This window comes from Netta rufina, assembly GCF_964035555.1.
Source record: "Netta rufina genome assembly, chromosome: 3".
Classification (NCBI taxonomy): domain Eukaryota; kingdom Metazoa; phylum Chordata; class Aves; order Anseriformes; family Anatidae; genus Netta; species Netta rufina.
The window spans coordinates 88,229,143-88,244,847 of NC_140125.1; the positions used below are offsets into that span (position 1 = coordinate 88,229,143).

At 38.9% G+C, this 15,705-nt stretch overlaps 1 protein-coding gene across 5 annotated transcripts in view; it reads left to right on the plus strand.

The window, feature by feature from the left end:
- FILIP1 (filamin A interacting protein 1) overlaps positions 1 to 15,705 on the plus strand; it is a 103,298-nt gene that overhangs the window by 15,505 nt on the left and 72,088 nt on the right. For 4 of the 5 annotated variants that reach the window (XM_084284248.1, XM_084284247.1, XM_084284250.1 and 1 more), the window contains one exon: positions 12,604 to 12,744. The exons of the other annotated variant lie outside the window; for it this stretch is intronic. The gene's annotated coding sequence lies outside the window, so the exon portion shown is untranslated. The remainder of the gene's footprint in view (positions 1 to 12,603; positions 12,745 to 15,705) is intronic. 5 annotated transcript variants of the gene reach the window in all.

A 15,705-nucleotide genomic window follows, 5' to 3' on the forward strand; every position in this document is an offset into this window, starting at 1 on the left:
AGAACAGACACTGTTTCTGATGTTGCCTTTACAAATGAAAATATTTGAAAATATGAACTGTGTTAACAAAAGCTGTGTCTTTATTTTAGCATTTTAAAATTATTATTTTATTTTTTTTTGAACACGGAAGGGAATGCTTTTGTTGATAAGCAGTCTTATGTACACAGCTAGATACATTCTCAACCTCATCTGTTTAATTCTAGCAAGAGAATTAGTTGATCTAAGTCAACTGCTTGAGTTGTTTTATCTTAAATTTTCTGTGTGAGTCCTTCCTTAAAGTCATGGGAAATATGGAAAAATCAGGATGTTCCGTCCAAATACTTCTGTGAGGCTTACAAAGATTTCTCTGACCTAGAAAATAATCTGAAACTCTGTTAACAAAGGCATTTAAAGGATTTCTATTAGTCTCTGTTTTGTCATAATGCTAGCAAAATGTAGCTAATCATCTCTGAATCAGCAAGAGATAAAAATTTGAAGTATAAATGTGAGCAGATATGAAGCTATATTAAAAGCCATGTATGCCAATTGACTTGCAATGATGTTAAGCTGGGACTTAGAAGAGCATAAATATTACAGAGCAAACTTATAGCAAGACGTCTATCTAAGTTTGCCTGACAATTTTCATTAAAATATCTACTATTGTATGAAACAGTTGCTTACAACTTTGCCAAACTTCAGTTGTTCAGGCTGGACGTCTGGCTGAGTCTGAATTGTTTTTGGAAGTTCCAACTAAAATGCTTCAAGCATTTCCAAGAATGAGATGAGAAAAAAAAATGTTGTTTGCCCATGTTAAAACAATCCCACAAACATTTTGCTGAAGTTTTAATGTCTGCATGTTCCAGAGCAATCTACTGAGGTTCAGCTGGGGTACTGCTCAATGGCAAGGAACTGACTCTTGCCATCCCTGCGAAACTTATGCCAGGCTAAGAGCCACTGAAAAAAAGCATTTCACGAAGGTCACCTGGTAGAGATTGGTAGCTAAATTCTCTGAATAGCCTGAGTATGCTGATGCCATTCCAGTTGCTCACACCTCACCTGTTGCAGCTGCCCTGTGCAGATGCCATTCACAGAAAGCACACCCATCTCAGGGCTACAGGGCTAAACAGTGCCCTTCCCACTACTGAAGCCACAGTGCAAGAACTGAGGTGATGGATCTTGTTCCTTCTGTTTCAACAATTCTTCCTCAGCACAGCTTGTGACACAGTGGGGAGGAAAAAAAAAGTGTGGATGGCATGATTACCCTTGCCACTGGGAAGGGAGAGTGGGGAGGAATAGTATTGTGACAAAAGATACAAGCAATTCTAAGCTCTGTCAGAGAAGAGAACAATAATATTTTTTAAGATTTTGTACCCGTCAGTCAGGATCTCTTTTAGTGATCATCCACCTTTGCCATGGGATGGAAACACTGTACAAATATGCTTTTATTGGTAATTTATTTGGGTCTTCAGCTGACTGATTCAGAATCAACAGTATCTCGGTTCATGTCTCTTTGTGGTCAGAGCTTTGTCATTGCTCTCTTTGGCACTCACCACTGCCCACCAAGCTGAACATCCCTCTGGGTCCACCTTGACTGACCTGCCAGCTATGAGCTCTAGAAGTGCTCTTCTCCATTTCTTCTCCAACAGCTGCAGCAGCTCAGAGCCCAGCATCACCCATCTGCATGGCACCACATTTCCCTGCAAGGCTGTCTTCTCAATTCTCCCCTTTGGATTTGGGCATGGGGCATGCTCCCAAGGTGATTTGCTTAGCCTGTTTCACTTGTGTAGGAGTAGCTATGGCAGCTGCCATTCCCATATTTTGCCATGCCCACTGTTCTCCTTCTCTCTGCTGTGCTCCCCCTCAGGAATTCACTCCATCTGACTGTACCATCTGTCTCAGCACTTCTCATTTTCTTGCCCCCCTCTCAAAAACCAGGGCTTTGCAGTTCTGTTGTGGTTTTGTAGGGCAACAATATGTGTTTCCACTTGTCACAGCTGTATCGTTGTTTGAAAGCAACGTGATAATGGCCATACAGAAACTGTTAAGAATTTATGGATGACACTTTGGCTATGTCTGTTATCAGGAAATTAGACAGTGCCTGTGCCAGTTCTCTGACCCTGAGTGCAATTGTCACTCCATGGTCATATCTAGTCCTCAAACCTCCTTAGCCTTCGGAGCAGGTTGGCTATGTCCAGTCTGCCAGCCCCCAGCAAGGCTGGTCCCCAGCCAGGGCCAGTTCCAGAACCCTTCCAGGAAGACCACTGGTTGGGCTGTGCCAACATTTTACCCGAGCCCTGGCACTGTTTATCCTGCTAGTTTAGACATAATCCTCATGTCATACTCATCTGAGCATGTCAGATGCCTGGGATCATCTGCACAATCACATGAAACCTTTTCTGCATTATAAAGAAATATTTTATTATTATTGAATCAGACTTCTCTGAGATCACAGATAGAGTGACTGCTTTCCAAGAATATTTTGAACATCCAACACTGGAAAATTCTAACATTGGAAAAAAATTTTGTGACGTGTTTAAGACCTTTTATTTTTTTTTAAGTTGGTTTAGGCATTATTTTAATATCTCCTCTGAATACACCTTTGTTTGCTTTCTGCTGTTCTGCTTTGAATGTCTGTTTCCTTGTCCTCCTTTCATTAGATGAGCTTTGAAAAAAAAATTAATAAAGTTTGGGGACAAATGTTTCCACCTGAACTATTGTTAATGAGCATAGCAGATGATACTTCAGTCAGATGAGACAAAGCTAATAACACTCCATTGGGTCTTCTTAGTTCTTCCAAGCAGCGCTTACAGCTACAGGCACAGTTGTGCACAGAATTTCTCAGGACTGGCTTTACCTCTTTTCAACAGGAAACCTAAGCAGGGAAAAAAACTCTGCAGAAATGCTTATTTTAACCATATGTGGTTGTGGAGGACTGACTTTTATTGAACTGCAGTTCAATGAGTACCATAAAAAACTCATACAAGCAATTCTAAGCTCTGTCAGAGAAGAGAACAATAATAATTCCTTGATACATCAAAGGCTAAACTGGAAACAGCCAACAAGCCAACCAGAAACTCAAGTAACCAGTTTGTGCTCTTGGCTTCATCAGAAGGGAGCACAAGACTTTAGGTAGTGGCAATGCCATGCATGCTCTGAGGAGGTTTCTGTATTGTTACATGCAGGACTAGAGCACTGGGGTGTGCAGTAACTAGTAGGGATTTGATGCCAGCTGAATCCCTTGCCCTTCTCCTTACAGCCCTAGGAGTTGTTCCCTGTTTGTGAAGCAAAACCTCAGAGGCAACTCTTTCCTGAAGTGATCACATGAACAGTGCATGTTTCCAATGCCCCACGTACAATGCACATTTTCTTAACATTAGACATCACAATTCTGAACCAAAGCAAAAGGGCTTTTATCTGCCAACATCCTTGTTCAAGATCCTTCTCCAAGAGCTGATGAAATCATCTGACATAAAGCAGAGCAGAGGCTGTATTCTTTGCAGAGCTTTGAGTGATACATATTTTAACAACTCTGCCATGAGAATGGCATTTTTGAACAAAACTGCAAAGTGAAAGAAGACATAATTTTAAAAATATGCTTATGTGAAATTTTAGCTGTGACATACACTGTGAACATTGCTAGTGATTTCAGATATTAAACTATTCTGAAGCGATTCAATACACCGTTAAATTGTAGCTTGGAAAATGCGCCCTATGTTTGCACTACTTTTATCTTAAGTAGTCTTTCTGGTGTAATAAAAATTTGGATACAGATTGTTTAAAACCAACAACTCCAGCACTAATTCAGCTGAAAAATTTCTGAGGAGAAAATGTTACATAAATAAATATAACTGTCTGAATATACATGTGATGAAGATCCTCGCTGTTCAAGAGACTCACCTTTAATTTTTAGGCACTTAAGGCATAACTGAAAGCTTAAAGATATTACTGAACAGAGTGCTGTGACATCGAAGCCGTGGCATGCAACTCATTTGCAATGACAAACAACTTTCTCTACCCTTCTTTCTGTCCATGGGAAGGGTTGATTTTGGATTTAATTGAAGGGTGAGGCAAGTGCTTTTGAGATAACGTTTTGCAGTTCCCTGCTGCTCTGTTCTTATTTTCAGGCCCATTAAATATTGTTTTGCAAGAACAGCTTTCTCATTTGAACTGCCCAGTAATGACAACAAATTCTTGTGGTTTAAGGCTAACATGAGCCAGTTCCAGAGCACCTGCCAGGAGATAAGATTTTTGTGTACCTCAGCTGAGGATACAATTGGCTTGTATGAATGAGTATGAAGTATAATTTTTATTCTAAAAGTAGAAGTCTTTCGCATTTGGACAATGAAGGAAACATAACATGTACTTTCAAAAGAATTCAGTGAAAGCATCCTTGGTGGGAAAACAATGTTTTTCATGTCAGTACTGCAGTGGGATAAATAAGCTTGCTTTCAAGGGTCCCAGCCAAGCCATAGTAATTTAAAAGAGCTGAGCATCAAGTCCTTCAGATTTAGCTTCTCATCCTTTTATAAGCAATCAGACAAAAACAGAGAAGTTTGCTAAATTAGCAGGAAGCCACTGACAAATTTTCCCAAGGTAAGGTTTAAGCCTTGCACTCTCTTTTGGCCAACCCCTGCAATTCAGTGAACTTGAGGGAACTCCACAGCATAATTTGTGGCAGCCGGGGACTGCATTTGTTCTCTGCCCTGGAAAAACAAACAAACAAAGAAGTAAACACACAGACCGATGGCTGAAAACAGATAGCCAGGGAGAGCAAGTACAGGGCAGCGATACAAAACTTCCTCTGAGCACTCTCACTGCCTCCAGCTATTTTCAACTATAGAGATTGGTTGAAGCTGATGTGGTTTATCTGATAGCAACAACAAGTGAGTATTTCTCCCAAGTATTTCTCCAGTCTTCCTCCAAGCCATGTAAAATCCAGAGACAAGGAGCTCTTCAGATCTGCTGTTCAGTGTGAGAAGAACCACCTCATTTTGTTCATCTGAAGAGAGTTTCTGAAAGCTTGTATAAACCAAAAATAACCAGCCAAAGTGAGCAGGTGCCAGGAAGCAACAGGAGCATGCACTGATTTTCTACTAGGACTATATCAGTTGGAAAGATGTCAGTTACCTGCCTTCTTGGCCTCCTACCCAGACATAGGCTGAGCTCTGCTGAGCACTGCATGAGTAAGTGTGAAGGCCAAAGCCCTTGCAATGCACAGAAATGATCAGATACGTCTGTGGGATTGTTGAGAACAGGTTTCCTGATTAATAAAAAGCCTGCACGTGAATTCGTCCTATGGGGTCAAGATCTAGAATTAGTATTCTAAACTTTGTTATCACCACTAGAGTGTTTACCTCCAATATTTCAGAGGATTAGAGACAACAGCAGTCCCTAGGGAGGTTCTACTGTACTTAAACTAGACATAAATTGGACTTAACAGCTATTGTGCTGGAGATTCCTTAGAGAAGCCATCCTTTATATCTGATAAGCAAACCTCAGTGAAATAATGTGGCCTACTAGGATTTTCTTAGACACCTTCCAGAGCCCTGGCATCTTTTCATTGACTGCCTAATGAAATTAGTTCATGACCTTTGCCTTGTCAGTGTTCAGCACCTCTTTGTAGGGTCTGTGTACCAAGATACCCTGGTGCTTTTGTTACGTGAATTTGTGTCTTTTAGGAGTTCCACCACAACCATTAATTCATTCCACAGAAACAACAGAGAAGTCTTGAGAAAATACGGACTTCTGTTTACTACCAGCCTGACCCATCATCACACAGGCACATTGAAATGCTGTGTTTTAATCAGCACTTGCTAAGTATAGCAGCCATGCTTAATTTATCTGCTCTAAATCAATCCAGTTTTATTTGACATGGAAATTATTTAGTTTATGGATTAGGGAAATCGGCCTATTTACACAGTAAAATGTGTGTTAGTCATTGAGAAAGAAAAATAGAAAATGACTAACCATCTTCTTTTTTTTTATTTATTTTTTTTACAAGACTAAGAAAAATTTAAAAAATTCAACTAAAGATTAGCATAAGTCAACATGTTACTGTTTTAGAACTACATTAGTGTATTTATGATAAAGTAGTGGAAAAGTAGAAGAGAGATTGGACATTGCTTTAAATTGTTAGGTGACAGTGATTTATGTTACTTTTTATGTGAGAGGAAAAAAATAAGAATTAGCAGTCTGATGGAAAAAAAATCAAAGGAGTGCATTTTGAAAAAAAAAAAAAAAAGTTTTGAATTGCAGATATGTAAATTCAGAAACCACTGTAAGAAAATATAAATTCAGCACATAACATCTCTTTTGCAAATGCATCAAGTTTTCTCTTAAAGTTGGTGAGGCCATTTTCCCCTATGTATGAAAAAATGTTCCAGAACATCAGTCTTCTGAAAGCTCATCAGTCTCCATTTATTCATGACCAGCTTGTTTGAAAGAGTTTGGAACACACAGACAGTTTATATTCAAATCAAGGACTACTTTTCCTTCAGATAAAAGTAGCAGTTTAAAAAGGAAATTAGATTGTTGGGAGGTATATACACTACATGCAATGCTGAGGTAAATGGGGAACTCGAGAAATGCATATCCTTTCTGATTGTATCCTTATAAATATATTATGAGAATAGAAACATGCTACAATGAAGGTCACTAGCATTGTCAGCATTAAAAGTGAAACTGGGATTGCTTTGTTGAGAGAAAAAGGTATAAAGGAGGCATGAAGGGAGGATATTGAATAAGGGGAGGCTGAAGAAGATGGATGGATGCTCCTTCACAATGCATGGGTGAACATACATGTGGTAAAAGCAAAAGGCAACAAAATTAAAACAACCAAAAACAAGCAAAGCTATGCAGACAAGCACATATGTAAATGGGTGCTTGTTTTTCAGAGTGCTTGATTAAAGCCAGAAGCTTAGTATGCTTTCAAGGGAATTTTTATGTAAGATAGGGAAAGATGTTAAAATTCAGTAATGCAAGTCCTAAACCATCCATTAACTGATGACAATGGAGAGATGTTTTCCATTCTACTGGATCCTTTCTTCCTGAGCATATCATGCTGAATCTGAAGAGATGAAACTGGCATTTTTCACAAGAAACTGGTGAGAGATTTTTAACTTTACTTGCTGAATGAACTGGTAATAAAAAACCCACTTTGGGTGGGATTAGGGTGAGTGTGATTAAGATAAACAAAATCTTATGTTTTGGGCATCTTCATAGTAAAATTTGCCTTCAGTGTGCTAATATACTTTATATCAAGATAGCATGCTGGTAATTCCTGTAAAATTTTTGTCAAGGAGTGACAGGAAAGCGAACATATACATAGCTCCATTGCGGCAGTAATTTTGTTCCATTCAAGGTGTATGTGTGTCTGCATTGAGAAAAAATACCTTTTGTAAATGATTGATTTTATGTAAAAATGTTACTGGCTTTGGCAAAAGTAAACTTTTTCCAAACTTTTTTTTTTTTTTCCTACAAAGTTTTCTGCTTTGTAGAAGTTCATGAAGTTTCTGTAGAAGTTCTTGAAGTTTTTGCTTCAAGCTCAGCATAAGCTATCTTGTAAGCATGAGAAAACTGAAGTTCTGTACATTTTTTTCCCAAAACAGACAACAGACAGCTCTCCTTTTAACAAAATGTCTTTCCTCTCACATGTACAACCCATGCTATGACCAAAGTAAATGAGAAACAATCATAATTCTGTTCCTTTAGCTGTATCTTTTGGATACCCTCCAACATAAAATGCATTAGCACGAAAATGTACTTGTCCTTAATTAATTTATAGCTTAGAGCAGAATACCAGAAATAACACTTGAAGTTCAGATACAGAGGTTTTAAAGTCATGGATAAAATATTGTATTAAATTTGTAATAAACCTTAAATAGGGCAAAAAAAAAAAAAAAAAAACAAACAAAAAAACAACTAATCAATAATCTTAGGAATTTCAGTGATGGACAAGTGAATGTAAAAGATGTTTATTTTGTAAAACATTTAGATTCTATTGAATTTATTGTCATTTTGGGAGACAAAATTATTTAAGTTTTTCCACTACCCTGAACAAGGACATTTAGGACATTTACTAAACTTTTTTTTGTGTGTGTGTGTGTTTTTGGTATTTTGTTGTTGTTTTAAATAGCTTGAAGCATATAGAATATGCTGTAATATCTTGTTCTGAAGTGTGCATGCTAAATGGTTACAGAATCTGTATTATATAGTACAGCTTTATTCAGGAACATGGGAATAGAAAGGGTATAATGGATCATCACATTTATTCTCCTAATATTGTAGAAATCACACTTTATAAACCCCCTTCAGAAGTTTATCAGGTTTCACTGTAAGTGTCGTTAGGATTTTTGCTGCTGTTACTGCAACTGGAAAATTGTTCCCAAATCTCAATGCTCCAGGTGAGAACCTGTTTCTACCTTGTAGCACAGAATAAATTCTAGCCAATCTGTGCCTTTGGGTTCCCTTGCCAACACTGTCATGTAGTTTAAATGGCTCTTCCATCTCCCTGATGTTTCCCTCACTGATATATTTATAGACAGCAACTGGATCGCTTAACAGCCCTTATTTTGCTAAGCTAAACAAGTCAAGCTCTTCATTATCTCTTCTCATATGATAGGTTCCCTCTTCCTCAGTCACCCTAGAAGTCCATCTTTGTTCCTGAACAAGTCTGAGGTAATGTGCTACAAATGACAAAGTACAACAGTCTTGTATAATAGCGTAATAAAAGAAGCTATAGCAAAGAGAGTAATAATTTCAGGCTTGCAAGGATGTGCAGTGCCAAATATTTAGGAGATTGAGTAAAGGTTTTGAAATCTTCTAAGGGTATCTTTATTAGAAAGAATGCTTTTATCTAAGCAGTTGATTGAAATTGCATTATAAAATGTTTTAGGGCTTAATCAAAAGCTGGGAAATCGATGAAAATCATGATTTAGTTGAGAGTTTCAGCCAGCTCAGTATGCAGTTGATTAGACTTGTGACAGCAATCACAGAAGAAAAGGATCTGAGATTTTCAAAGATTGTTTCACAATAATAGAAAATTCCTGTGAATGCTGTATAGAATGTGATAAATCTTTCCTGGGAAAGCCATGGTTGTATTCATATGACGTCTTTAAGAAATTTCAATGGAAGAGTTCAGCTGGTTCCTTAGAGTGAGTGCTGCAGAGTGGGGTACTTGCTGACGAAAGGCACTGTAAAGCAAAGAGAGTGTGGGGACAACTGATCCCACCACCTCCAAGGACGGTAGAGAAAAGGATATTTGATCACATCCAGTATCCCCTGGTTTCTTGCGCGATCGCTTCTTGGAAATCTTCAGGAAACTCATGACTCCTAGCTGTAAAGGCTGTGACAGCTCTCTGTTGTTTTTTTGTTTGTTTATTTTAATCCTTACTGAATAAATAGTTTCATCAAGTCTAATGGGTAGCTTTGTACAGAAACTTTTCCCCAGTTGTGCTGAACCTGCCTTCCCAGAGCAGGGGCCATAGTCACTGGTGTGTAGGATGCCTCTTAGTTTGGAGATGAGAGGGATTTTTTTTTTTTTATTTTTAATTTTTTGTACTGAAATCCTTCTTTTTTAAGGAATTAACACACTAATTTCCTTCTAGCTTTTCTCTGTCCTATAAAGAAAAAAAAAAGGGGGGGGGGTCATGATAGACCATAGGAAAAGAGAAACACTACTTTTAGCTGGTACACATGCGCACAAAGATCAGTGAAAATGAAATGCTCTTGACAGCACAAGCTATTTCTTAAGTGAGAGCAAAGGGGATTCCCATCCATGGTTAGGAGCAATTCAATACATGCTGAAGAAAATACATGTCAGGGCACTGCACAGGTGGCCAGGGGCTGGGAATGGTGGGCTCCTGGCACCTCCCTGGGGTTGGGGCCAGGCCATGGACCCACAAGTGGGCCTGGATCATTTGGGCCCATGGCTGAGCATGGCGGGGCTATGGGGAGCTGGATCTGGCCCTGCTGCAACCTCACTGGGGCAGGAGGTGATGGCCCTGAGGCTGACTGGGATCCTGGGCCCTTGGGGCCCTGATGATAAATTAAATGGAGATGAAGTTGTAGAGAACATTTCTAACAGTTAACAGGGTAAAATAAAGCCACAGAATTCATATATGTGTCCATATGATGCAAAATACCACCAGCAGGCAGTGGTAAGAAGGAAATTTTCATCAAAGTTGTCATTAGAGTATTTTGGTCCAAATGCCAAAGAAGACTTCAGCTTTCCTCCTGCTGAATTTGGTTTCCCAGTCCATGGTTTCTTCCCACCAGGGAGAAAGGGATATGTATATGTGAAAGGGGAGAGCTGAGGCAGAGTTTCTCCAAAACAGATTTATAGAGAATCAGTAGCTTCACATCACTACGTTGAGAGTAACAAACAAAAATTAACCAATTTACATTTATTCAGTTAAATTGTGATGTTATACCTGATATTTTGATGTCATGTGCTTATACAGTTGGTGCATGGGATCAACACCCTCAGCAACAGGCATGGAAAAACAGGGGACAGAGGAGCCCAAGAGGCATCCTGCTGTGAAGAGGTGGGATGATTTCGTAGTCCTGTTGGGTGAGAGATGCCAGGGGGCAAAGTCTGCAAGCAAAGCTGCTGCTTTGGTTAGCCCAGCAGGTGGTTAGGAGTGGTTTTGGTGTGATTGTATGATCAACGTGGGTGAAATCCTTCCTGAACATCAGTAAGAACTTCTTTACTGTGGAGGTGATGGAGCACGGGCACAGGTTGCCCACAGAGGTTGCGGAGTCTCCCTCCTTGGGGACATTCAAAAGCCACCAGGACATGGTCCTGGCTGAGTGGCTCTAGAAGTCTATGGAAATATCTCCTCTTGGTAAGATTTAGGAGTAGCTGCTACACTTAGATGACTTTAAAACTATATATTGTGGAAGCAAATTACTCTTAAGGGTATGGTTTTAAATCACATCTCCTATGAGCAAGTTTTTTTGAAAACAATGCACCAAGCCACTATTTTGCATTGAGTACGTCAGGTTTTAAAATCATTTAAGCTGATGAAAATCTGGAGTGATTTTGTAAACTCAGAAGAGTCAAGACTCTTCAAATATGAAGTCAGAATTTAGCCCTTTTTTTTTTTTTTTTTTTTTTTGTAATTTTAATAGATTAGCATAAGCTGATTAACACAAAACTGTTCTTTATTTCTTATAATATGTGAATTGCACTGAATTTTAGGCTCTTCATTATGAGTACATGGCTCACTTTCTTTTATCAGCCCTAAATACTTGCATGCTAACTTTTAAAGACAATAATCTTGCTGCTTTGTTTTTCAAATTAATTAAAAAACTTTCACGGACTCTTCTGAAGGACAATCTTTTCATAGGGCAAAAAATTAATTTCTGTAAATCCCATGTTCCTCATACAAATTATCTACAAATTGGCTTTTGTAAACTGCCATGTCAAATGCGATTCAGAGCTTGTGGGTATAACAGTGAGATAACCCAAGTCCTTGTGCTTGTAGCAAATGTTTTGTGTGATAAATAAATTACTAAATAAATAAATGCTCTACTTTCTTCTAGAACTTGCTGTTCAAGACTGAAGTTTCCAAAACAAAATTTCAAGAAAATTTAAATATTTGTCAATGAAATAATCTATAAAGCCAAGTTTAATTTAAGGGGTTTGCACCACTTTAATTGTGATTACATCTGGTTAAGACATCTTTACTGTGTCTATGCTTACATTGCTCATAATACAGTTAATCATGTTCTGTCAATGCAGAGCAGGGACAAAAGCCATCTGTAAATGCCAAGCTGGTATTTACTATTTTGCAAGAATTCACATACAGTTTGTTGAGAAATAATGGGGAAATGTGCCATACATTGTTCTAGCTGCTTTAAGCTTAGACACCATAGTGGTCCTGCTTTATTCCTTAAGTGTTAATCCCCCCATATGTCTGCATTGTTATTAGGAGAATTATATAAATGATTTAAATAGCAGTCAGTCTCTCAATGTTGGCTATACTTCCAGACTTCCACGGTTGTTGGAGTTGTCACCATGGCCCCATCCTTATTTGCCTTGCAGGCTGTGGAAGAAACTGGTCTGCAGCTCCTGCTGTGTTGCTGATTGCCCAGCTGGGCCAGCCAAGGGAGTCACACAAGGGAGTCTGTGGACTGTGTGCAGTGTGATTACTGGATGGGACAAGCAGGAGAGCTTACATCTCTGCAGTCATTTCATCATCACATTGCATTGCACTCCGTATGTTATGCAGAGCTAGTCTATTCAGTGAGGAACCCAGCATGTTACATACCATTTTTTTTTATTTCACTTGTTACAGCTACTCTCTTTTGGGAAGAGAGTTTTACTTGTTATTGATCGCTAAATTAGAGCAGAAAGCTGCAATTTGTAGCACTGACTCAGGAGAAGGCAGCAGGAGTGTAAGGTTTTACTGCCTGAATTGCTATTTCTGTATCATATCTTTAAGTGCATCACCTGGTGTGTTCTGAATTCTGTGCTCTGCCTGTGGAGATACCTAGATAAAGTCAAAAGGAATCTTTAAATTAAAATAAATAAATAAATATATATATATATATATACACATACATTTTCAAGGCATTTTAAATCTGGAAGTCTTCAGCCCCTGAGCTTTATCTTTTCTCCAGGGAGCAGCAGGGACTCCAGTCAGCCTCAGGTGGGAGCAGCAGAGCGATGACACAGGGACAGCTCCATCCTCGACCCCCTCCTACCCCCTCCGGACCTAGATTCTAGCGAAGCCCCTGCTCTGGAAGCGTCCCTCGACACAGGTACTGCTGCACACCACGGGCTGTCCAGCCAACACAACGTTTAGGAGTTGCAGTTGCAATAGCATGGCTGGAAAACAACTCTTGAGTTTCCTGCAGATGTCAGCTCCAGGAGGTGAACAAAATAACTTATGTCATCTGCTGCCTTTCAAAGGCTCATTGGAATTGCAGGGCTGCCAGAGCCCTTAGGGGTTGTTGAGGATTAGCAAGGACATCCTGAATGTACAATATTTTCCCTGAAATCTTTTAACGTATTTTTTAGTTCATAATAAGCATCCCGAGTTAAGGAATTAGTGTAAGGATGAACCCTTCAGCAGGCACCACTGACTCTAATGACCACATCGGATGCCTCAGTACTGTTTGGGATTTTGCCTGTCTTTTACAAGCCCTGATGCTAGAATTATGTTGGTTACACAATGCTCTTTATTTCCAGTTTTAAAATGTCTTGCGGTGCTGGAATGTACCTTGAAATTGAGAACCCAGATCAAAACTTGGAAGGCAACCACTGACTAGTTTTCTAAAAATCTCGGAACTTTAAGCCCAGTATCATATCATATTTTGAAATGTCTGACTCATTTGGAAAGCTTGGGATTGTGTATATTAATTATGGCCCCAGAAGATCTATCTTAACAATCAGAAAGCAGCTCCATTTGTAGTCAAGGATTGCAAACACAATCTTCCTGGAACTGAAAATTGTACATTGTGCAATTTTTATGGCTTGTATAGCTTTTCTATTTTTAGTGGGTTGAAACCTGTGATACATCTTATAATCTTCCTTAAATTGTCATTCATAATGCTAATTTCCATTAACTTGGCATAACTAAGTTTCTATCTTAAATTTATATAGTTACTGTTTTACCTAACAGTGCTACACAGAGAAAATTTTATTTTTCTCTGGCACAAAACAGATGCGAGTACAGTTAATGATATGTTTCTAGTTAATAGATTTTTTAATCAGATTTAACACAGTATCTTCTGTTTTATTTAAAAATGTGCATGCATTATGAAGTTCATTATCTTTTCCATTACTTGAACAAACCATTTATTTAATCCTTCACCTTTTAAGGCATTTGGAACAGTTCCTCTGAGGTTTGGGAAAGCCTAATAAACTTATGCTTTTCAGCTTTTAGGAGGATACAATGGGAAGAATGATTCTGTTGTATTTTTTTTTGTTTTGTTTTGTTTTGCTTTCCTTTATAAAATACCTCTTCAAGGTACAAGAGATCATTACATGACACGTTTTTATACACAACAGTCCAGTCTTGTTCTTGTTAACCTAAATACAAATAATGCCAAGTATTTGGCTACCCGTAGAAGCCAAGTGCACAACATTTTTTCATCCCCAACCTTGAGCGCAGGGGAGATGTGTGTGCTGCTGGCACACCAGTCTGTGTGCCACATTTTTCTGTGGTCTGCCACAGAAAAATGCTAAATTCTAGGTTCTGACAATATTTTTATTTTCTAGACTTTCTTATCCATCTAATTATAATCCGTTAGCTATCTTAGGTCAATCACATGGCAAACTCACAGCTATACAGAGACTTTCTAAACATTGCCATTTCATCGCAGGTCAGTTTTATAGCCCTAGAGCCAACTGGCACACTACTGAGTAATTATTTTTATTATTTATGCTGTTTGTTTGACATACGCTCAGTGATGTTGTATGGGAGGAATTTAAAGGATATAGTAGGATACGAGCTTTTGAAATTAGCTTTGATTAAGTGAGTTACAGAACTTAATGTGGAGGCCAGTAATATTTTGGGTGTTTGACTGAGTTTAGCGATTACTCTAAGGTAGTGATATACGAATACTAAAGATCTGTGCTGATTAAAGAAAACCAGAAAGTGTGACTGGATAGAAATAAACATGAACTGATGAATTTAATTTAGCTTCCTAGCTGATAAATATTTTAACAATAAACAAGTGCATGTATTCCTCAAATTACAGTTAGTTTAGCAGTCTTTCAGATTTAAGGATATAAAATATCCTTAATAATTTGGTAAGGAAATATTTATTTAACTTGAGGACTTTGTCCTGACTTTTCTGAAATCCTTTTGAAGTATCCTCAGCACATATTCAGCAGAGGCTCAGCTGGCTAGTCTGAGTGTGCTTTTCCTGGACTGTTGTGCTCACTAGTCAGCTGCCCTGGGCTGTAGTTTAACTCTCAGCTGGGCAGGTCTGAAAAAAAAAAATATTTCACTTCTGATATTCCTGCAGTGTGCATGTGAACAAATACAGATAAGGAAAAGCTCTTATCCGTGGGCCATTCAGGGAGTAGCAACAGGAAAGAGGTTGTACTCAAAGTTCACTTAGACATTTGCATGAGGTATAAGAACATGAGAGAGCTGGGAATAAGTTGTGGGGGTGGCAAAAAATGAGCATGTGAGAATAGTTTCTGTTACATGTTGTTTCTTTAGATAGCTGAAAGAGCACCATGATGTGATGAGATGAACTTCCATCCTCACAGGAGGAAAACAGGTTATTTTCCAGACCACAGGTGGGAAGCTAAAAAACAATAACAATTTCATTTTGAGCAATTCAGACAGAGGAATAAAAGTTAGGCTTTTGATCATAACCAGCATTTATACCTCTTGTTGCACAGAATCAATGGGATTTCAGTATCCTTATTGCCTTTTAAGATCAATTCCCATCCTTTACAATGACAATTTGGGAAAGAGAGAGAGTTTTATTTGAGGTTGTCCTGAGGCACTGTTGGGGAGGGGACCCAATGGTCTCTGCCTTCCTTGCAAGCCACAGGGTTTTTTGCTGTCCCGTGCCAGTCACAAATCTCTGCCTCCCAAAGCATCCCACTGCCTGGGCTGGGGGCTGGCTCCCTCCCTGTGCAGCCAAGATGGGACGGAGCCACCAGTGCTGCCCACCTGACCACAGCACCACCTTGCCAAGGCTGCGGGTCTGCCGCACAGCGCACCGGAGAAGCAGCCCAAAGTAATTTCTCAGTCACCT